The 24544-nt window shown below is 41.1% G+C and overlaps 2 long non-coding RNA genes across 2 annotated transcripts; one reads left to right on the top strand and one right to left on the bottom strand.

Annotated features, from left to right (window-relative positions):
* Nucleotides 1-1729: 1729 nt before the first annotated feature.
* On the bottom strand, nucleotides 1730-3770 carry LOC123980963. Its single transcript, XR_006827621.1, has 3 exons — nucleotides 3646-3770; nucleotides 2399-2462; nucleotides 1730-2281 (listed from the first exon to the last, which is right to left on the bottom strand). It is a non-coding gene; the product is annotated as an uncharacterized LOC123980963 (long non-coding RNA).
* A 16053-nt stretch (nucleotides 3771-19823) lies between these two features.
* Nucleotides 19824-24298, top strand: LOC123980944. Its single transcript, XR_006827597.1, has 3 exons — nucleotides 19824-19989; nucleotides 20582-20702; nucleotides 22951-24298. It is a non-coding gene; the product is annotated as an uncharacterized LOC123980944 (long non-coding RNA).
* The last annotated feature ends 246 nt before the right edge of the window (nucleotides 24299-24544 follow it).

The raw sequence follows: 24544 nt of genomic DNA, 5'->3' as shown, positions 1-24544 counted from the left end.
GTGTGAATGGTGAATGCAGATGTAGTGTAAAAAACGGTCAAAAAAGAGAAAGAAAGGCTCTATACAAATACAGAGCTTTTACTTTATAAGATAAAAAAAGAGCTGGAAACTTTATATACAGCAATGTTACACAAATATAAAAGCTGACTACAACTTTTTATAATATACTTGAACTTCTTGTGAACAAGAAGGTATGCCAAACTGACAGTTTTTGATGATTTCAAGCTTTTGCTCTATTTACTTGCATGTGCCTCAGCACTGATGTATCACAGGGAATTTCATGAACTCTAACCAGCTAACAGATGTATGTTATTGTTGCCTTTTATTTGTTTATGAACGATTACTGTTTACATGCATTTTATTACTAATTATTTTTATACTGTGCTTCTTTGTACTGTCTCAAGATGGCTCAGACCTTTTCATTAAACATGAGGTAAAGAAGAGTAATATTTTGATTGTTAGAAGTAGGTCAGTAGTCATTCCCTGACTCCTCTCTGTCTGTTCCTAAAGTACAGTATGTGATGAGGCAAAATTTTTATATCACTGATGTCTGTCTGATGATATGAATATGAATGAGTACTCTCTCTATGGAGGTGCAACAGAAAGTTTCTGCAACAGTATGCAAAACTCAACAAATCATATAATGATGGTTAGAGGCTGCTGCTTAAGGCGCCACGATGGAGCAGTGCAAGCCAAATGTTTGTCAGTGTTAGTGTGCCTACCAGGGCCCCGTATCAGAAAGTGGGATTAGAGAAAACCGTCAGTTTCTGCTCAGTTAATTTCTTCGTTCATACTGTCGATAGCAAACATGATCTTGAACATGGCCGCTTTTATGATCAATCTGTCATCGATGTAATGACTTATCTCCGCACATTGTGGATTTATCCTCAGCACAGAATTAAAATCAATGTCTATCTTTAGGTATAACACTGTGACAGTTGCACTGAAAACACTTACTGTGGGCTACATTACAGCAGTAATCACTGTTCAAACTAATCTGTAACCTAGAAAACTGATCAATGAACAGCAATATTTCAGGTTGCAGTCGCATTGATTGGAACATTCCTGTCTTAGTTATCATGTTGGAGGATGACTGTGGTGCAGCTGAAACAAACAGGCCTGAGTTTGTCATTATTAGCTGCATAGTCTGAATGTGTTTTGACAGCATTAATAAAATACAAAATTAGCAAGATTTTATTAATGTAAAATAGACGTCAGTTTGTACCATAGACACATTTTCCACTGCATAAAAAAAAGCTAATTAGCTAACCTAACCTGCTGGGTGTGACTGAATTCACAGGTTTATGAGTAAACTGTGTTTATCTATACCTATTTTCATAATCAGGTAGCCGATCGCCACCGGCATTTAGTCCCGTCAGGTTACAGCTTAATAAATATAGCGAATGTAATGGGCTGGAGGAGAATTCCAGCACTTGGGATGAGCTCAGAGTTTGTTGAACCTGCTTTCTGAAACGGAGCCCAGCTCTGCTGTGTTGTGCAATCTCATGTGCAGATGTATTTGTAGGTTATCAGAGTCTGCAAATTTTCAGCACTGACAAACCCGGCACTGAATTGAGCCTGGTACTCTCACAGAATGTGGAATCATTGATGTTTTAGCCAATATGTAAAAAGGCCTATGTAATATTGTGGACTATGTATGTTGGTCTGTTTTTTTTCTTTTGTTTATTTATTGTATGTCTGGTTTTTATTGTATGTTTTTTGGATCAGGAGTGTGTCCTTGCTAAAAGCTAATGATATCCAAAGGCTATGGCCTATGTGAGATTTATTTGATTTAAGCTGAAAGCTGAAAGTCGAACAAAAAAGACCAGACCTGTGGAATAAGGAACAAACACTTTTCTGAATGAAGTTCAATCTCAGCAACAGCTGATGGTTATTGTTAATAATGTGCCTTTAATAACAAACTCAAAGACAAATGTATGTGCAGGAAAACACTTGGTACTCTATAGTTCTTAAGTTTTCAACTCAAGTGTATTATGGGGGAAAAATAAATATTCTTACATTTGGAAACTTGGAGTTGTGTTTTTATTGTTTTGGTCCATGTTGTCCACATTTAGTTCTGTTTTCCAGGTCTGTTGTTCCTCATTTATCAGATAGTTTCCCCTCATGACTTGTAGAGAAGTGAAAGGAGCGACAGTGGGTGCTTCTCAAGTGTCTTAATTGCATCCACGTTTCCCTCACTTGCGTCTTTTCCTTGCATCTTGATGGTTAGAGGCTGCTTCGTCTTGCATCTTCCTTGTGGCTGGTCATTCCTGTGTTTAGTCTAAATAGACGATAATAAAACATAGTAAACACGTAGCCTAAGGAGTCAGACAAGCCACTAAAGTGTCAAATGACGCAAGCAAAGGAAAATTAAACCGCTCATCCGGCAGATTCTCACCTGCATCTGATGGAAGCAGCCGGCTCCATGAGTAAAATCGGCTGATGAAAGTATGAATGGAAAGCTGCAAGACAACATGATCATATTCTTGGTTATTCAATAATGCATTCACAATCAATAAATCTATATGCAGATACTATCAGCATTCTGCCAGTAGAAATGATCCTCTGAGTAGGACATATAGAAACCTATGGGTTATTTTCTAATTAGATGTTCATTTCATATCAACAAAAAGTGAAAAATTCTGTGGTTTTTATTTTGCTGAATCTAGTTGTTTTCATAATATAACCCCTCATTGTTCAAACTGCATTAGTTGCCAAGCTTAAGCTCTAATTACTTTTTAAATCTTGAAAGCAAAATACACATTGGATTCATTATTTTGTCAACTGTGTTACAGAAAAACATTACGTCATAGAAGACATAAATGAAGTACTACACATTAGATGAAACATTTGTTTGAAAGTTCTTGAGTCTATTATGTCTTTTATGTTTGAATAGCATGACTGCTAGCTTGCAAAGTTTGCTAGTCTACTGGTCAGATTTTGTGTTTCACCCGGTTTCTATCTTGTCACAAATAGAAGATTATTAAGATTTTGCATTAATTTACATATTACCCAGCAATCATCACTGCATATGTAGCTATGTGACACAAATACCAGTAGTACCAGTAGTTTTACACTAATATATATATATATATATATATATATATTCCCCTCCAAAAATTGGAACAGTAAGGCAAATTCCTTTGTTTTGTATTAATCCCACAAGGGGAAATTCAATGTTTTCACTCTGTTATTATTGTTAGTATTAAACACAGGTCCGAAACACACGGAGAGATGTCAGAGTGAGGGGGCGCCCCGAGCGGTTAAGGATTCAGGGGCTTGTCCAAGGCCTCCTTCGGCAGTGCCCAGGAGGTGAACTGGCACCTCTCCAGCTACCAGTCCACGCTCCGCACCTCTGGTCCGAGCTGGATTCGAACCGGTTTAAGATCAAAAGATGAGTATGAGACAAGAGTTCAGAATTTCAGCTTTCATTTCCTGGTATTCCCATCTAGATGTGTTAAACAACTCAGAACATACCACCGTTTGTTTGAACACACCCATTTTTCAAGTGAGCAAAAGTAATGGAACCAATAATCTTAAAGTAAATGACATTTAATATTTGGTTTTGCAAATCTGTGGCCATGGTTCTCAGCAGGAAACCGGTGGAGTGCCAACTTCAGGTAGGGAATGAGTTCTTACCCTCACCTATGGTCATGAAGGCTGCGTCATGACCGAAAGAACAAGATCGCGGGTTTCCTCAGGCAGGTGGCTGGTGTCTCCCTTAGAGAAAGGATGAGAAGCTCGGCCATCCATGAGGAGCTCAGAGTAGAGCCGCTGCTCCTTTGCGTTGAAAAGAGTCAGTTGAGGTGGTTTGGGCATCTGGTAAGGATGCCTCCTGGATGCCTCCCTAGGGATCCAGGAAGACCCAGGACTAGGTGGAGAGATTATATGTCCACACTGGCCTGGGAACGCCTCAGGATCCCCCAGTCAGAGCTGGTTAATGTGGCTCGGAAAAGAGAAGTTTGGGGTCCCCTGCTGGAGCTGCTGCCCCCGCGACCCGACCCCGGATAAGCGGATGAAGATGGATGGATGGAACCCTTTCTTGCAATAACTGCCTCAAGGCTGCGACCCATCGACATCACCAAACTGTTGCATTCTTCATTTGTGATGCTATTCCAGGCTTTTACCGCAGCTTCTTTCAGTTCTTGTTTGTTTCGGGGTGTTTCTCCCTTCAGTCTCCTCTTAAGGAAGTGAAATGCAGCTCTGTTGGGTTAAGGTCAGCTGATTGACTTGGCCAGTCTAAAACCTTCCACTTTTCCCCGATGAAGTCCTTTGTTTTGTTGGCAGTGTGCTTTGGCTCATTGTCCAGCAAACTTACTCCCGATTAGTTTCAGTCTCCGTAAATTGGCAGACAAAATGTTTCTGTCCACTTCTGAATTCATTCTGCTGCGACCATCATTAGTTACATCATTAATTAATGTAAATGAGCCTGTTCCAGAAGTAGCCATGCATGCCCAAGCCATGACATTACCTCCACCATGTTTCACAGATGAGCTTGTTTGCTTCGGATCATAAGCAGTTCCTTCCTTTCTTTCTCCACACTTTGGCCTTTCCATCACTTTGGTACAGATTAATCTTGGTCTCATCAGTCCATAAGATTGTGTTGCAGAACTTTTGCGGCTCATCTCTGTATTTCTTTGCAAATTTCAATCTGGCCTTCCGATTCTTCCTGCTGACGAGTGGTTTGCATCTTGTGGTGTGGCCAGTGCTTGAAGTAGGCCGGAATGGCACCTCGAAAGTTTTTGGCGTGCTGGGACATTTTCTTGCGTACTGGGACTTCTCTTAAGCTGCTGGTACTCTCTTCTGCTTTCTCCATATCAGGTTCTCTGGGTGCTACGTGACGCTCACCTGCTCCCGTTCTCTCTGCCTGCTAAACTCTGTCGGCGGAGAGAGACGAGGGAGAAGAGAAGCTCGGGTGCCTTTCAAGCAGCAGTGTGCTGAATGTAGCTCGTCAATGTCACTTGTCGTGAACCGACCAATCACAGCCTGGATGGGCCGGGACATTTAAAAGAGTTGACAGATAGGTGTCGTTTACAGAATCAGAATGTCAAATTGAAATACAGAAGAAACAAATTTGCATTGTCCAAAAGCTGATTACTGAATTACATTCCAGTATATTTTGAACTGTCACCTTAATCTAGTTTCCCTTCATATAAATAAAGACATTTCCTCTTGGTGCAGAAAATGTGTTCAGAATACAGGAAATTAAGTTGTTAATGTTATAATATTTACTAGTTTCATGTTGTTGTTGAGGATAGTGCGGGGGGTTTTCCACTACAAGCACAGGGTGTGGCCTTTATACTTCTGCTCTCTACAGTCAGTCACATGTCCCAATAGTTTTGCTCACTTGAAAAATGGGTGGGTTCAAACAAAGGGTGGTATGTCCTGAGTTGTTTAACACATCTAGATGTGAATACCAGGAAATAAAAGCTGAAATTCTCAACTCTTGTCTCATACTCATCTTTTGATCTTAAACCCAAATGTCTTCAGTGAACAACAAAAACAAAGACATTTGCCTTACTGTTCCAATACTTTTGGAGGGGACTGTAGTTCTTGATCACCCTTGAAAGATATAGTTTGAGGTGAGTTTGGTGTTAACTGTTGATTGATGAAACCCGATGCATTTATTCCATGTAACTGACAAAGACCAGATCGCAACTCGGCGGGGGCGCTCCCATCGAGGGCCCTCAGTACAGTGCAGCTGTACTGTCTGCACTGTCTATACCTCCGCCCCTGGCTCTGCTGTTGTGGTTCTAACCCCTTCAGACCATCTAACAGACACAGAACCCTTTTGGGACTTTGGGTATGTAAGAATGAGACAAGAGGAAACCAAAACTAACTGAAACACTTCACAATCTCACCAAAAACCCACACGTTAACTTCAGCACCTCTCATAAAGTGCAGCTCACAGTCCCAAACAGAGCAAGGCTAGCTTCAGTTTTCAGATGTTTATATTGCGAAACTCCACCAGTTGGATTACCACTCGGTCACAGACTGGCTGCAACTCACAGTCACACCTGACACCAGAATGCTCTCACTATAATCCTCCCTCTGTAAGAGGCCTGAATAGAAACCTCTTCTAGAAAAGTGCTGGTTTGAACAGACCTCTGCGCACTAACTCAGTCCTCACGAAGTCTGCTAAGACTCATTGCCAATCTGCGGGATCCTTGTGTCATGTGCTGGTACTGGCTGAGTCTGTCTGTGTTTCACCTGGGTCTGTCGGACCTGCTAAAGACGTCTGTACTGGGTCTGTGCTGGTACTGGCTGATGAACCAGCATCTACTCTACTGACAAACTTCAGCACAGCTCCTGTAAATTATAGATATTTTCTATATATTTATGTTATAAAGGTATTTTTAGTTCTTTTCAGTTGTAGGGACCTAATTCTAGTTTTGTTTATATATAACTCCACCCTCGAGTCGCTACACCAACTTTATATAACTGTAGTGACCCTACTTTTTGTTAATGAAATTATGAATTAAAATAAAAAAATAAGTTTAACATTAAGTTAATGTTATATGATGATACTTAAATTCAATGTTTTAATCAAATACCTTTCCACAATCAACTCTTAAATGTCATAAACAGTTATACAGTTCTTTAATTTTAAGCATTTGATAAAAGGAAAGGAAAACTATTGTTAATCATCCATAACAACTAGAATGGTTACAGTTAAGACAACATTCATAATGATCACAGCAGATGAAACAACAACTTAACTAAATACTTCCAGGATAATACTGATTATTAAACATTCTTACTTAGAAAATATATATGAAAGTTACAAGAACATGGCATCAGATTATAAACAATAAAACACAGACAGTAATGTAAATTGATCACAAGGAGAGTTTAAGAATAATAATTACACCTCTTTTGTCCTCTGGGAGGACACTGGTTTCATGAAGAAAAACTGAAGATAACCTTGATAACTCAAACTTTAAATTCAGATCAATCCTTGGCTCAGGAGCTGGGAAAATGGATTATTTAACACAGGATAATATTTCTGTACCATATTATTTATAAGAAAGTATATAGGAAGGTGTTTGGAAGATATATTTTGTATAAAACATAAGACACAGACAGGAATGTGAATGAGCATCCGGAGAAAAAAAACAGCACTTCAAATGAACTTTCTCTATGGTTTCCTTCTGCTTCTCAACCTAGTTTCTAAACAAGAACACATGGTAATAAACTACTCAAAATTTACGAGAACTACTAAGTAAAGTAGTTTTCCAAATTATTGGAAAATGTGCTACTAACCAAGACATTGGCAGTAGGATTTGCATATTTTGCATATTGCATATTGCAATATTTTTTTCATTGAGAAATACTGTGGGCTGAAACCCATTTGTTTCAAAAACCTGCCACATATAGTACAATTCAGGTGGTCAAAGGCCTTCTCAGCATCTAAACATAGTACAGCACATGGTGACAACACTTTACTAACACCTTCAGTAATATGCAAGATATGCCAGAGGAAACGAACATCATCTGAAACAAGGCGAGATTTAATAAAATCAGTCTGATCATAATGTACCAGGTATGTCATAAATGGTTCCAGTCATTGCCTAGAACTTTGGAAAATTGCTTTATCTCTGAATTTACTAGTGACAAAGGACGATACCTAGAATGTGCATTGGGATCCTTGTCTTTTTTTAGTATAAGTGATATTATAGCTGTGTTTGTATCTCTGAAGAAGGAACCATTTTTATTAAAATTGTATCATGTCAAAAAGCATTGGCCCTAATTGGGGCCAGAATGAGAGAAAGTCCTCAGGAGGAATACCATAAACCCAGGAGATATTCCAGTCCTGTTTAAGTCTCTGTAAGCGTGATTGGTGTTTCAAGTGTGCTGCGTCTTGAGAGATCTGTGCGATCACCTTTCTTTTTCATTGGAAAATGAAGCTGTGTCTTCAGATTCACGTTTTTATGAGATCCTGGACAATCACTGAATGTAAGGCTAAATGATGGGGCTGCTGTCACAGGAGAAGTATCACAACATGAGGAGTTGACCTTTGTTCTATCAGCCCTGTTTGGTTCCACCTGTGTGAATCTGCCTTCTCACACATGAAATCAATAAATTTCAGATCCACCATGATATCAACACCAAATATCCTCTTCCTCACCTTTTCTCAAATAACTATGATGTAACTTAGCATGACACAGAGACTGAGATTTGGTCGACTGTATGAAGTTTATTAAAAACTTTAAAAGTAGTAAATAAAAAAGTAAAGACATCAACCTGTCCTAAAACATCTGAACCATACAAATATGAATAATAAAACAACTCAAACCAGAACCTAGACAACTATCAACTTTCATTTGGACCAAAAACATGTCAATAGCTTTGTATTATGCATTTACACCAGTATCATGAATCAATTTCACCTGAGTCAGTCTTTCTCTGAGTGATCAGGCTTCATTAAAGCTGACAGAGTTAATCCTGATAACTGCTCTCACACAGCTGCTTACAGTATAAGATTAGAAGAGTTTAAAGTGAGACTGTCGCTGCTGCTGAAGTCTGAGATCCTGAGTTCAACATCATCTACAAGTCAAACTAGAACATGAGGAGTTCCACAGGGAAGTGTTCTGGGTCCTCTGCTGTTTGTGATCTATGAAGGAAATCTGGGGTTTATTTGCTGATGACTCAAACATTTTAGCTTCATTAAGAACCAGAACACACTGAACACACTGGATCAGCTCAGAAGTGATGTTCTGTGGTGACAGGAGTGATGACATCATCACAGTTATCGTCCAATCCCTCCTCAGCCTGGGTGGGTGGGGTCATCACCATGGAGATGGGCAGGTCAATTCCTGCAGTCAGAGCAGGTTAGAAAGAAAATGTACTTAATTTATATGTTAGAGACAACTTTCAATCTAGACCACTGATTGAGTTACTGATTGATTGTAAGGTCAGTGAATGATTCAGTGTTACCTGTGGCCCTGCGACGATATAAAGACACCATGAGGACAGTGGAGATGCAGTACAGACAGAACACCACCAGGTGGCAGATCAGTCTGAACACAAGCTGGAGGGGGGCTGAGGCAGGTGGCAATGGAGGAGGCGAAGCTGCAGAGGGTGTCAGGTCAAAAACAGTAGTTGATGTTGGGGGCAGAGCTGTGTAGGTGCGCGGGGCTGTGGTTGTAGATTTACCTGCAGAGAGAATCCACCTGGTCAGGTGAATCTATGGATGAAGTAAGTCCTGAAATCAAAGGTAACCTTCTCACCTGTGACAGAGATCCAGCTGGATGGAGACTCTCCACGACCGATGATGTCACACTTGTAGAGGCCTTCATCAGACTTGTTAACATGGTGGATGGTCATGTGACCTGTAGGCTCAGTCCTGATGAGGGAGCCATCTTTATAGAAACCAGCTGGGAGGTTGGAGGGAGGGGTCTTTGTTTTACAGTGCAGAGTGACATCATGTCCCTCCATCACAGAGAGGACAGGACTCTGCAGGATCACTGGTCCACCTCAACACAGAGACAAACTACAGCATTTCATCGTTTACACACAGCTTCATCAACACTAACTCTAAGACGTGCCAATAAAAGCCTTTTATTGTGGCCCGCCTAAGGCACACCTGTGCAATCCCCATGCTGTCTGATAAGCATCTTGATGTGCCACACCTGTGAAGTGGATGGATTATCTCGGCAAAGGAGAAGTGCTCACTACCACAGATTTTGACAGATTTCTGAAAAATATTTGAGAGAAATGGGCCTTTTGTGTACATAAAGAAAGCGGAAAAAAGTGTTGCGTTTATAATTTTGTTCAATGTAATATACTGAGTAGTACATATCTAAGCTGAGCTGGTGTCCATTTTTACAGTTTGTAATGTTAGTGGTGTTGTCTTTTCCTTTGTGACAGAATCATTGAAGGGTGGATCTAATAGGGTGGTCCCAAAAGCATACCTAGCTTACATCAAGCTCGACTTAAAAAGACTAAACAGGAGCAAAAATACATCGAACACATCTGGCATTGTTTCTATTTGGTGTTTTCTAAATACTGCACGTGTTGTCAACCTGGTGAAGATTATGTGTGTGTGTGTGTGAGTGAACTTGTGGTTTGCCGTATGAACACAGCACAACTCACCTCTAGTTTAAGTTCCTGTTGCCAGTTTTCCTAAAAATGTAGTTAAAGTACTATACATGAGGATGACACATTAAAACAGAGGTAATGAATGATATGCACACTTATTTTCCAGCCTGCAACCACGCACTGTGTGTGCACTGGACAGACACTAGAACAGTTTTACACACAGCCAGCTTTTCAGAAAGACAGTTGCATGAAAGAACTGATCATTTAAAGCAAATGGTTATATTTCAGGGGAAGGACTCAAATAATCTGAGCATCAACAGGAATTCTGCAGCAGAACTAATAAACATATACATTACATGAACATTTGAACTTAGTGAAACCAGCAATACCAAAACCTTCACACATAAGGAGGTGGTTGTGGTGAAGGAGGAGGAGCTGCGGACTGAAACTGTCGCCGTCTGCTTTCCTGCCATCAAACTCAGCAATGTGTTAGTTTCAGCTTTAGTTCTGCACCTTTTCTGAGCCTCCAGTCACTGTGACCTGTTCTTGACTCAGTAAACACATAAAAACTAAATATTTTATGAATATTTGGGTAGTTTTCTTTTCATATGAACTGATCAAGCAAACATGCAGTTTTGGCGGAGGAGGACAGGAGCAATTGGTAGCCCTTAAGGTCGGCAGGGTCTTTGGTTTTTTGCCATTTTATTTCAGTGGGTCTGAGGTCAGTACAGAGCCCACAGATGGTATCAGTTAGCCACGGGTGGGACTGGTTTGGGCGAGCAGGCTTGGTGGATAGAGGACACAGGCTATCCAGGCACGAGCTCAGTGTAGAGCACAGAGATTGTGCAGCATCATTGACCTCGAGTGAGGAAAATGTGTTGAGGGAAGGTAGAGTGGAAGCTACCACTGAGGAAAGTGAGTGGGAGACAGGTTGCGGAGGTTGCGGCAGTGTGAGACAAACAGTGCTAGAACAATGGGCTGTTCCTGTAGGCATGCTGTGAACTGAATGAAATAGTGGTCCGACATGTGTAGAGGTGTGACTGTTTGGTAGTTTCGGACAAGAAAGAGGTCAAGCACCTTGCCAGCTTTGTGGGTCGTGGAGCTGAGAACCCGTGTTAGACCAAAGGACTGAATCAGAGACAGGAAGTCAGCTGAGTTTGAATTGACAACTAACAGACAGTCAAGCTCTGGGATTGAAGACAGCAGTGTGTCTAGCTCGTCCACAAAGTTACCCACTTGTCCTGGTGGACGGTATATGACAATCACTGAGACTTTTACCGGACCGGACACAAAGACACCAGACGGCTGGGGGGTGTGGGTGAAAGAGTAATTGGTGGACAGTGCAGTGCAGACAGAAAGTATCAGAACTGTATCAGAGAGCAAAGTACCATTTTTATCCAAAACTATTGAAGGGGCAGTCCTCAAACAGGTCTCAGAATTCCTCTCACGGAATGACCTCCTAGATCCATATCAGTCTGATTTTAAGAGTGGCCACTCGACTGAAACTGCTATTTTGTCTGTAACAGAAGCCCTAATGTCAGCTAAAGCTGCAGCGTAATCCTCAGTTCTTATCCTGCTTGACCAGCTGCTTTTGACACAGTCAACCACAGGATCCTGCTATCTGCACTCTCAGCAATGGGCATCTCGAGTAAAGCACTCCTGTGGTTTGAATCCTACCTCTCGGGGCGTTCCTACAATGATTTGTGGCAAGGAAAATTATCGTCCTCCCACTGCCTCTCCACAGGGGTGCCCCAATTTACACCACCTCACTGGGGCCGATCATTCGCTTGCACGGCTTCTCTTACTGCTACGCAGACGATACGCAACTGTACCTATCCTTCCTGCCAAGCAACCACCATCTCGGCGCGGATCACAGACTCTGCACAGACAGACATATGTCTCTCGGACATATCTGCATGGATGAAGGCTCGCCACCTTCAACTGAACTCTTGGTCATTCCAGCCAAGCAATCTATCCACCATAACATCAAACTACAAATTGACTCCGCAACCATCACTCCAGCCAAGGTGGTGAGAAACTTGGGTGTCATGTTTGATGACCAGCTGTCCTTTACATGTTGCTGCTGTCTCTCGGTCGTGCTGCTTTGTCCTATACAACATAAGGAAACTTAAGGATTTTCATCTGCCCGAAAGGACTCATGTCACTCCATTAATATGTGACCTCCTCTGGCTACCAATGGCCTCCAGAATCAAGTCACTAATGCCGCCGCTACAGTCCTCCAACAAACACCGCCTGGCTCTGCCATCCCTTCACACAAGGCAATCCCGCTCCCGGCTGGTCTCATCTGTGACACCACGATGGTGGAACGAGCTACCACACGCCATCAGATCCCTCTCTAACTTCAAGAAGCTCTTGAAAACTCATCTCTTCCAAGATCACTTCCTCTCATAAGTATGTATTGTCAGTTGTAGATCTTGTGCTGTATTTGATGCTCTGTTGTTGCTTGTATGTTGTTTTTCAAATGTAAGTCGCTTTGGATTAAAGCATCTGTATAATGAGTAAATGTAAATGTAGAGAATTCTTTACATATGGTGGCTTAAGACTCAACACTGACTCAGTGTTCAGAGCCCCTCTGTTTGTTATTGATCCGGTCACCACTTATTAGATCCCATTAAATCACAGATTACAACAGTCTGATCTTACCAGTGACAGTGATGTTGATGGTGTTACTGGTTGCTCCCTCTCTGGACTCACACCAGTAAACTCCACTGTCCCATGCAGCGACGTAGCTGATGTTACAGGACGAACCAGCTGGTTCTCCCCAGTCGTCACACTGAGTCCTGGTTTCTGTGGTCGTGTTCCTCCTCGGTGTCCATCCAGCAGTGCTGTCGTCCTCCTCACAGCTCAGAGAGACAAACTGTCCTCTAAACAGCTGAGAGCTGCTGGGACTCACAGTCAGAGAGGCTGGAGGAAGAAGCAGAAGGATGTGGTTAGAGAGATCATTATTATTTATTTTCTCCACATTCCTCATATTCCTACTTTCTCACTGTCACATCTTTACTGCTGATCTCTGTGTTTCAGAGAAGAAATCTGAATCAAACTCAGATATGAGCTGATAGTCAATTTTAGCTCTCAAAGTTGGTGTTAAACAGCAGAATACACATCTGTCTTACTTGTAAATGTATTATTATTATTTTTCCACTTTCTCTGGTAGTTGCTGTGCAGTCCTGGTTTCTGAATAACATTTTTATAGAAGCAGTTTTAACTTTGGCTCCAGTCTGCAACACTGTGGCATCAAAACTGCATCCAGTGTTTTATTGCATTTGTAAAGTGGCTGTTTCCCTCCCAAAACACTGTCCTAAACACTAACTGTTCTATCAGAGAGTGAATAACTTTTCAGCTGTGACAGAAGAAGTTTTCTCACCTTGGTTTGTTGTGCAGCTCAGCAGTGAGGTCAGAACTAAAGAGAAAACACCCTCAGGTTGGTTTGAGGTTTTACATGAAACAAGACATCTGGACTTTCTACAACACAGAACAACCTGCTTGTAGTGAACAGAAAAACAGCCACACATTGATATTAGATATGGAAACAACAAATCATATTAATTTAAGGAAATGTTTTCCACATCCTTTCCTCCTCCTCCTATTTAATCATATATTGTAAGAACTCAAATAACTATTTATTTTTTGAAAATGAAAACTCACTGTGATGCATGTGTTTCATTGTAGCTAATATGCATATTAGGGCTGAACCCGAATAGTTGAATATTCAATGCTTCAATGGGTGGAGCCTGATTTGACTGCCAATCTCACCGTTGAATCTTCGCAGTGGAGTTAAGCAATGAGGATAAAACCATTTTGGAGACATGGGGATGCTCAATGTCTGATTTTACATAGAACTACCGGTTTTCTCCCAATAAGTTAAAATACAGCCTACAATGATATAAATTTCAATACAATAATGCTGTAAATAAGAATGTAACAAGAAAGAAGCTTTTAATAAGTATTTTAGAGTGCGTAAATAAATCCAAAATTGTAACCCTAACCTTTAATGAAGGGGCCTTCAGTGCACATGTGCGAAATGTTGTCAGGTAGAGAGACAGAGCACCAGCTGTGCCGGTGTTGTGCCGACTTGTCCGCACCTCGCAGGATGTTTGGATCATTTATCACCATTGATGAACCACACAAAGATAATTTATAAGACATATCAATTATAAACAGTTACTTGAAATAGACCCGCGAGAAACCGCAACGTGCATTCAGTTGCACGCAAAACTCTGCTCAAGACCGGCGAATGGCAGGCGATCGGAGAGAAGAGGGTCACAATAAGCTTCAGGTTAGAGGAAATATACAGAGTAAGTTACAGCAGAGACTAGAGAATAGAGACACAGCTCTGCAGTTTCTCAAGATTTAAAGCGGAGCAAGCGTGTATAACCACCGCCGCACAAGCACACACATATGATTTGATGATCTGTCGACTATAGGCATTACTTGACAATTCAGATACGACTATGTATATTGTTAGTCTGGAACAGTCCTAATATATATCGTCCGCAGGGTTGGGGAGTAACAGATTACATGTAAAGGCGTTACATTATTAGGACATTTTGAAAAGTCGGGGATTACTCATAGGGATTACTTTAAGCAGAAAGTTTCCAGGAAACAGAAAACGCAGTGCTGTTTGCCTCCATATATGTTTTTTATATATAGTCTATCTACGCGTTTCTGTAAACCTGTCCTGAAATCCTCCAGTGCTTGTGTACAGGCGTAAATACCTTTATACAGTGTAAAGTGAACACTAACACTCCCCCGGCGCTCCGAGCTCCCAGTACAGGCAGAGTGAGCACATTTAAGCAGTGGTTGCACAGCTAATTGAGTTAGCTGTTAACTAACTTCAGCCACAAGTAAAGTTTGTGTTTTATCGTGAAACTCTGTGAATCACTGAGTTGAGGCAGAGCAGCAGAAAACTAGAAATCATTTTCTCCGTATTTCTAATATTTCTCCATCGAATATGATACTATTCAGTATTTAAGTAATCCAAAAGTAACTACAAGTGATCAGGTTACATTTCTTTTATTTTGTGGTACTTGGAATACATTACTGAATGCATTTTTAGTAATTAGTAAGTAACCCTCCCAACCTTCAGTTTGGCTGTATTCAGTCTTTGTATTCACTCTATAACTCGCTTCTGCTCTAAAAATCACCAGAAATATTTTAGAACTAATCTTTAAAACAACGTGGAGACAAATATTGACATATTAGATAGATTCTTACTTACCTAGCAGCCACGGTAAAGATGATCCCTCCATTTTAAACATTAACATTTACCACTCACACCAAATAAAACCCAACTCCTTCCTCTTTGTGTGTCACCATTGTGGTTTTTTCTCAAACAGGAAATAAACTTTGTGTTTACTGACCAGGTTGTACTGAGCCACAAGGCTGACACATACTGAGAGACAGGTCACACCCTTGGACAAGTTAGAAGAGGACAAATACACAAGAGCTAACACAACAGCAAGGCTGGACAGACAGTCCTGTCTTTATCAAAATTAATTGAAATCATCACTATTGGCTAGTCTGTGGAAAGTGTTCATCGGGGTGGTGAAATTCAAATCCACTGTGATTTTCAGAGGTGTTGAATATGGGGCTTCAGAGGTGAGTTGTGGGTCAAATCTTAGGCCAAGATTGGTGACTATTGGGGAGTAATACCGGTTATGGAGGATGACTGGGTTTGATGTGGGGAGCCAAAAAGAACTGACTCAGTTTTTGAGCTGTTAAACTGGACGAAGTTGTGTTTCATCCACACCTCAAGTTCACTTCAGTCTTTGAGAGAGGGGCAGTTTTGGCCAGGCAGTGTCTCTGTTAGACAAAGCCTGCTTGGTTAGGTTTAGGAAAGATCAAGGTTTGGGTTCTCAGGGGGGCATGTCCTATAGTGAGGTCCTGTCCTCACCTCCCCGGGGCCCCAAAGCTGGACACCTGAGCCTGTTTCTCACCCAATTTTCTAGTTTAGAGTCCACATATCAGATTCATCTGGCGTCATTTGATGTGAAGTGTACAATGACATGCAGCTTATACACAACCATTGGATGTCATCAGATACATTTCTGACATGTCAGATATTTTTGTCTCACAGTTGAAGTTGAGCCACGAGTCGATTTCCCGAGTCGAATCAGTGCCTTCTTACTCACTCCAATTGTGTAGCAACCACCACCCCAATTTTAACTGCACCTTAGTTACCGTGCACCTTATTTCCACTCCTTCACCACACTTCACCAACCACCACATGCATCCAACACAATGCAGTACACATACACAAATGGGACGTTGTGTATGGTTGATGGTGGTTTGGGTTCTTGCCTGCCTGCTGCTGGAGTCGTTGCGGCGCCGTTGCGGTGTTCCTCTATCATCCTCTCTGGCACAAATAGTATTCAGCTCCTCGTACTGCATACCAGGCTGCTGGGCGAGACAGGATAACAAAACCCTGTCTGAGCTGCTTTTATCTGATGCTGGCTGCTTGTATTTCACCACACATCCAGACTCACCTGCACTGGAGTCTGGATGTGAATTAACTGTGCTTGTACTGGATGACGTTTTTTTACAGGATACGTGCATCCATCTTGCCCAGTCGGCCCAGTCAACATTTTATTAGTCAATAATCAGTATGTGTGCCTATGAGGAGCGCCATCACATCCTTATATTGTCTGGACTGTCTATTGTTGTCTTTTCCCTGAGAGCGAAGCACTTCATAATGTCACTAGGACAGAAAACATCACCGAAGTATCAGAAGCTCTGCAGGATTTCCAAACAGCAGGAAACGAAGGACTCAAGCTATGAACGCTACAGGTACAGAAGAAGGAAACAATGAATGTGCAAGATACTAGGATACATGCAGAGTTAGGAGAACCAGGATGGTCCTGCACATGGGGATCCAAGCCATTACCAGGGTTAGAAAATCATGGGTATATGGAGAAAGAAATAAGATTCCCAACATCTGCACGTAACAACACCTGCCTCATTGTACTTCCAAAAAAGAGATATTGGGGTTTTACAGACTCACTTGTGATCAAAGTGAAAGACAAAAACCCAAAGAGAACAAGAGAAAAATGTTGCAACACCTGAATACCACAACGATTGAGGACATCTCGACCAGAGAGCTCATCTCGAACACGGCCAATAACACCGCCGATGCAACCACAACAACTGTCTTTCCCTAGTGAGTGAGCGAGTAACCTGGAGCTTACTGCTATTCTGACCTTATGGCTCCTCTTCTGTTGTATGGACCAGTGGTCTCCAGATCAGCCTTTGAGACTCCTGACTCTGATACAGGGGTGCCCTAAATTAATTATCATTCAGGATTCTCGATCTAGCCCTGTCATGATTTGTCACCTACATGATAGGACGCATTACCCTGTATACTGACCACTTAGGAATCTGCCAGGGTGCAACTCTTGAATTCTGGATGATCCTAGACACAATTAATTAATCAGTTATACCTAATAGGATAATTCCCAAAGGCCTGGAGGATCGGATCCTTTAAGACGAAGAGTTGGACCAGTACGACCTGGACATTCAGGATCTAACAACCAAGAAATGTAAAGGAAATACTTTGAGAAAGGATTATTTGCATAAAAAGAAAACATGCAAAGCAATATAAGTATAGAAGAATGTCCATTGTCAAGTAAAAAGTAACTTAAGCTAAAAAAGACAAACCTCCTGAATGACCTAAAAACACGCACAGCAGATCAATAACTCTAACAAACTCTTCTTCCCTGTGAACATGACACAAAGACCTTATACCGGCTATATTTCCTAAACTTGCATGTACTGAAGACCTAATGTCCGCACCACTTTTCAACACACAGTGACTCCCTTGGTAAGTTATATAAAAATTCACCCCGTGCACGGTTGTCATGAACGGGGAAAATTCGCTACAGAGACCAAAGCAGTTTTTTGTACCAGGCTGTAAACATGTTTATTTCTGCTGTAAAGTTGAATATTTTAACATGGGGGGGTCTCGACTTACTTTTGGCTTTTAGAGACGGCCTCAAGTGGACATTCGAGAAACTGCACATTTTTGGCACCTCCACTGGCAGTCTGAACGAGGCCTCAGTCAGATCAGCTACAGACAACTTTAAACATTTTAAAATTAATTTTAGAAATAAGTTGAGAAAAACATACGATATGCAATTTAGATTATTTAAACATTTCTACATATTTTATTACATGTTCCTGTTTCTTTATGTTTTTTAGCCTAATTGATTTAAACGGGGTGGACAAAATATTAGAAACATCTGTCAGTGTAACACAAAGCAGTTCATCAGAAGCCCAAACTGCATCCTCCAAAATGACCAAACAGCTGAATCAGCACAAACTGAACATTATAAACTTAAACTTACTCATTATTTATTACAAGACTGCCAGCTGTACCTAATAAACTGGACACTGAGTGAATGTTGTCGTGGATTGTTCAGTTCACCACTGTCCCTTGTAACTGTTACAAACTGCTGGCTCGCTGCAGGGCGTCAGATCAGAAACAGGAGCTGATGCCACTGAAGTTCTGAACGCCTTATTTATCTCTGCCTCACAGCAGACACACACTTTAGTCTGAAGTCTGAGATCTGGTTCTGAAAACAGGTTAAAATAATCATCCAGCCTGGTTTCAGTGTATTCATGTACACAACAATCATCAATATATAAACCTGTGAGCAACACTAATCTCAGGACACATGTGTTTCACCTCCACACTGTTTCATATGCACAGTTGAACACGGCCCTCTGCTGGGCTCAGAGTGAAGCTGCTTCTGTTGTCAAGCCGACTCGGACTGCACTGAGCATGTGCAGCTCTAAACAACCTACCAACATTTCTGCTACATGCTGCACTCGCACACCGAGACCTGTCTTCTGATAAATGGACAGAATATAAAACAAACATGCTGGCAAGAAAAAATGAAACAACCACTGGACCTAAACAATATGGAAGATGCAGGGAGCAGCTGAATGAGATGCAGAAGAACTGAGACTCAAACAGTGATGATGATTTTCATCAGAGGAGGCTCCTCCTTGTGGTGCAGAGCAGCTCGGTCCAGCTGTGATTTCACTGACAGGACGAAGCAGAAAGTTTCTGAAGATAAACCAAGATCAGGAACAGAAACAGCAGAACAAGAAGAAGACTGACAACCTGCCTACAAGGAGAGAAAGTTACTCAGTGGATCTGACGTTTGAGGGGGGGGAGATGCCAGAAAGGATTTTATATGTTACAGGTTGAGGCCGTATGAGAGAGCTGAGATGTTTCTGCTGTCAGGAACATGGACGTGTTGCTGCAGTACGTAGAGGAGTCAGAAGATTTGAGAGGTGTGGGAAGAAGAAGAAGTGTGAAAGGGAGGAGAGTGAAGAAGAGCAGGAGGAAAGTGCATTCACTGTGATGGAAAACACCATGCAGGGTCAGCACAGTGTCAGGAAAAAGAATAAAAGAAATAAAAGCGAGTGAGATCAGAGCAGAAGAGGGTCTGTTATACACTGAAGATACCAAGAGAGGGGGAGGAAAGGAGACACTAGCAGCATTAGAAAAGGAACAGAAGAGGGACAAGAGATGATTTCTGGTGGTAAACTGTCCTGTTGAAATGAAAAGTAAATGAAAGAGGAACAAGACAGTGTTGGACGCTGCAAGCAGATTCTTGCACATTGTGGACATTTCAGGAGGAGAGACATTGAGAGAAGAGTTTACACCAACTCAGACTTTGTTTTGAATGTGAATACTTTTTGATGACACACGGGAGTTTTCCATTAGGTGGCGGCAATGCAGCATTTCAGGGTCCCCACCGCCATAAAGCCACGAAGAAGAAGAAGACGGAGTGGGAGGAGGAAAGAGGAAAGTGAGCTAAACAAAACAAACTGTGCCTTTAAGTGTTTCAGCGTGTTAAATCTCTCTTAAACAAGAGGATGGCGACCTTCAGCAGACGGGCTCTGGACAGGACCTACTCTGTGGTACATGCACCTGATTTCACTTTAACCTTGTTCTCAGTTAAGATAATGAGCCGCTAGCTGTTGGCCAGGTTTAACATTGAGGCCTTTAAGTTTCATGTACTGTACACATACTCTTATTTAACATACATCTCATCAGAAAGTGAGTTTTCTGCAATAGTTCACCTCAGTTTTAATGTGGGGCAGAAAGTATCAGAGTAAGGAAATACAGTATGTTGTAGGTTCACGTGAATAAAGCATCCATTCAGATTGTTTGATTAATTAATAGAAAACATTTTTTGTCTGTCAAAGCTGCACTCATGCCAGGTGGGAGTTTCTGACTTGTAAGCAGCGCGCAGGTAACAAAGTGTTTAAGTGTTGCAGCCAAACCAGCATGTCCTATAACATGAATGAGACACCACGTTTGTCCTCAGTTTGTCTGGTGGCTTCCTTATATCTGTACAATGACATGATCTTTAATTCATATTTTTCCGTGTCACTTTTTAAAAATATAAATAATAAATGAATTGGTTTTGCACTGATCTTAGTCTTTATTCCACGTCCTCGTGTCATGATGCTGTTTTCAGTTTTTCTCTGTCGTTTCTCTGTCCCTCAGGTCTTGCTGGCTGTCGTGGTCTTGTCCTGGTCTTATGTGATCTACGCCAGCAGGATCGCATCTTATTGGCTGTTGGAGAAGAGGACCGCCCTCCTCCTGCAAAACTGACCGCCAGCAACAGGTGAGTGATTCTGCACAAACACTGAGATTTGATCTGTCTTTGTTTTCAAATACCCATCATGAGGACGGCAACTAACTTCTTATTGATTAATCTGCTGACCATCCAAAGGGAAAGCAAATATTCACCTTCACGCCATGTTTCCTTGGAAAATTATCCTAATTATTAATTTATTATGACAATAGTTGCACATTTTCTGTTAATAGACTGATCATTTCAGCTGTAGCAGTTATTTATTTTTATGAGTCAAATTAGTTTGAGTAGCGCTGGGCGATATATCAGCCGTTATCGGCTGTAGATATAAATCTATGTCTGTGTTTATGTCGGCTGATAAGAAGAAATGTCAATTAGATAAGAGAGACTTCATTGATCCCACTCCTGTTAGAGCAGCTGCAGATACAACACGAGAGATAAGACAATAAACATTAAATAAAAACAGAATAGATAACATAATAGAAAAACAAGAGTTTTATGTACATTATATACACATTTTATGTACAGGTACAGAAATAGGCTGTTTAGAAACAGACTAGATGATTTTTAACACTGTAAAAAGTCCGACTCACTCACTCATGTATGATGGTCAGCGTGTTCACAACAAACCACATCTGAAGGATCCAGTGTTTCACGTACATTGATTTATCTGTGGTGGCCAACCACATATTGATTTTCCTTATTACTATTAGTGAGGTAATAAATAAATTAAGGCTAGTTCATCAAGGTTTTCAGACAGTAAACAGGATGGTGTATCCGTCAGGACACAGGAATGAAGACGAGCAGATCATCTTCTAACTGTATTGAGCTCCAGCAGTAAATCAGAACATTACAATATTTATTATTGTCACCAGTCTGATAAAAACAAATAAATCACCATTAGTCATTTAAACAGTTGAGGCGACGTCTCATGAGCACGATATGAACTCATCTTAAATCAATGTCATAAACGTTACTACTTAACGTTAGACATCAGAAGGCTCACACCAGTTAACTTATGACCTCCCGTGGTGTTTTTCACCGTGAACGTTGTGCCGACACTGGAAATCTCACTCATCGCGCTGGGCACATGTGAATACACGGTAACTCTACAATACAGAAGCATAAACACAACAAAGTGACAATCACTTATTATTCACTGTCCAATAGTGATGCACCGAAAATAAAAATTCTTGGCCGAGGCTGAAACCGAATATAATGAAAAAATTTGCAGAATACCAAACAAGTACATTCACATTTTATTCCATTTATTTATTTTTTTACCAAAGCATAATTTAAACAGTGAAAATGTTCTTTTTACTCAGTTTTCACACAGGATTTGGAGAGACTTTGGTGGGTGGGTCTGAGGCCCGAGAGGGTCCGGTAAAGTAAATTACATTTAGTGTCCATTTACTTTTAATGGACACATGTAATATGTTTTATACTTTCTGTGAATATAATCCAATTCTTCTTATTTCCATACTGTACAGACACCTTATTTTTAAAACCCGGACATTGTCACATGTGTATCCTCGCGCTAAAGTCTAACCCGGTTTGATAAATGATGATGTATGTGGTTCTCGTGTCGCGTAACATGAAGCCTCTCTTGAGGTAGGACTCTCATACTGCAACACTTGTCTTTGTAAAGAGAGAAAATGAAATAAAAATGAAATAAGAAGTCAGCCACAGATGGATTGGATGTGCTAGGAGACAATTCAGCAGAACAGCATCTGCAAACACTTTAAAATGTCTTTTAACGCATTATGCTGAACACCGAAAGTGATTGATTTGCTATTTCCGGCCGATTAATTTCTGTGGCCGAACATTCGGTGCATCCCTACTATCCAATTAGTTTTGAGTATCTCCAGGCTTCAGCCAGCTCTGCTGAAGCAGCCAGAGAGGGTGAGGAAGCGAGAGCTGTAGCTGATGGAGAGAGAGATGTAGGAGAGGAGAAGGACAGCAGCCAACATGCAGCTGGGGAAGAAGCAACAGGCTGTGGTGCTGAAGTCATTTCCCTGCGGTGATTTGTTGCGGCTTGATCCAGATCAAGAGTGCTTGTGATTGGCTGGTATCAGTACGAGCCTCTGTCGGGCTGAGACCCTCTCGAGAGGATGTTGGGAGAAAGAATCGTAACTGAACTCTGTTTAGTCTCACACATTTTATTCCCCCGTCCTGCTGTCCTGTTTTGTTCTCATTCATGTGATGTAACTTTGATTCTCTCTCTCTCTCTCGTGCTCGTTGTCTTTGTCTCTCGCCCGTCGTCCTGCTCTGGTCTCAGGCTGATGGACAGTTTTTAAACCTTGTGGGGTTCAATCCTCTTACAGACAGAGAGACTCGACCTGACAGACCTGTGGAGGCCGGCCGTACTGAAGCACATTGTTAAAACACAACAGAAGTGGACTGAAGCCTCGTGACCTCTGAAAGCCTCCCGCCTGACTGGCCCTGAACGGGAACGATGGGAGAATCACGATGAAATCAACACAAGCAATTATGGGTACAATATTTGTTGTTGGTCGTTCGGCAGCTGGAGGTGGGCGGATGAAGCCTCATGAAACGATTTGAGGTGTGCTGACGTCTGCTGGTTTGTAGAGCTTCCACAAAGCACCAGAACACCTCCCTGTTTTATTATGTGTGTAATGAAAGTCCAAGAAGCCTGCGTGATATTTATTATATTTCCAAAACTTCACTACAGCTGAAACGATTAATAGATTAGTTCATCAACAGAACATTTATTGTTTCGCTGGTTTCAGCTTCTTAAATGTGAATATTTTCTAGTTTCTGTTAGTAAACAAGTATTTGTTAGGTTTCGTTTCAGAAATTGTGATAAACAATTTTCAATATTTTATTAATTCCTGGAGGAAATTATAAAGGGAACAACTTCCAGCACCTCTAGTGGTTTTACAGGAGCTGATGTGCCAGATGCTTTGTTGGACAGAGCCAGGTTAGCTGTTTCCAGTCTTTATGCTAAGCTAAGCTAGGGCTGGGCAATAAAATAATAATGGTAATATTTATATATATCACGTTTCTCAATAGCAAATGTTCAATAAATGTTTGATTTAATTAATCTGAACCAAACAAATCAGGGCTTCACTTTAAAGATATTTTATAATTTTGTTGAGGACCGAAAAGATATTTAATTTCACTTGTGCATATTTGTTGAAAAAAGATTTTATATTTATAGTTGTGAATGTTTGACCTCAGATTATGTTAAATGATTCACTGTTTCACAACAAGTTTTTCTTTTCTGACCATAAAGAAAAGTTTAAAAACACAATTAACCATCTGGTTTCTTCCACTCAGGAGCAAAAATCAGCCTTTAAACCTGAAAAAAATCACATTTGACATTTATCCTGATAGTTATCAGTATCGAATGATATTAAATGTTTTATCATGATAATATTTTTGGCCATATCGCCCAGCTCTAAGCCAGCTGGCTGTAGCTTCAAATACAGACATGAGAGAGCTATCGATCTAAACATCCCTCGCCCTTCATAATGTGTTTCTGTTGTTTTAGTAGTTTATATTGAGTTTAAGTTTAAATATTTGTACTTCATTCTTATGTGTTTGTCTAGATTGATTTATTTTCACTTTGATTCTCTGATTAAAGATTTGTTTCTGAAGCCTGATTTTATCCTCTGTGATTGACTGAAGACTGTTTACAGCTCCGAGCGTGGACGATTGAATCACAGATGTATCTTAAACAAAACCACCGTTATGAATGGAAACAGCTCTGTGTGTGTGTGTGTGTGTGTGTGTGTGTGTGTGTGTGTGTGTCCTGATGTATTCAGTAACTAAAAGCTCTGACATAAACACAGTCTTGTTTCATAACGATGCGACACTTTGATGTGTGTGTCCTCAGATATGTAAATGCT

This window comes from Micropterus dolomieu, linkage group LG12 (genome assembly GCF_021292245.1).
Source record: "Micropterus dolomieu isolate WLL.071019.BEF.003 ecotype Adirondacks linkage group LG12, ASM2129224v1, whole genome shotgun sequence".
Classification (NCBI taxonomy): Eukaryota; Metazoa; Chordata; class Actinopteri; order Centrarchiformes; family Centrarchidae; genus Micropterus; species Micropterus dolomieu.
The sequence above is the reverse complement of the archived record's forward strand: the minus strand, read 5'-3'. Positions and strand labels throughout refer to the sequence as shown.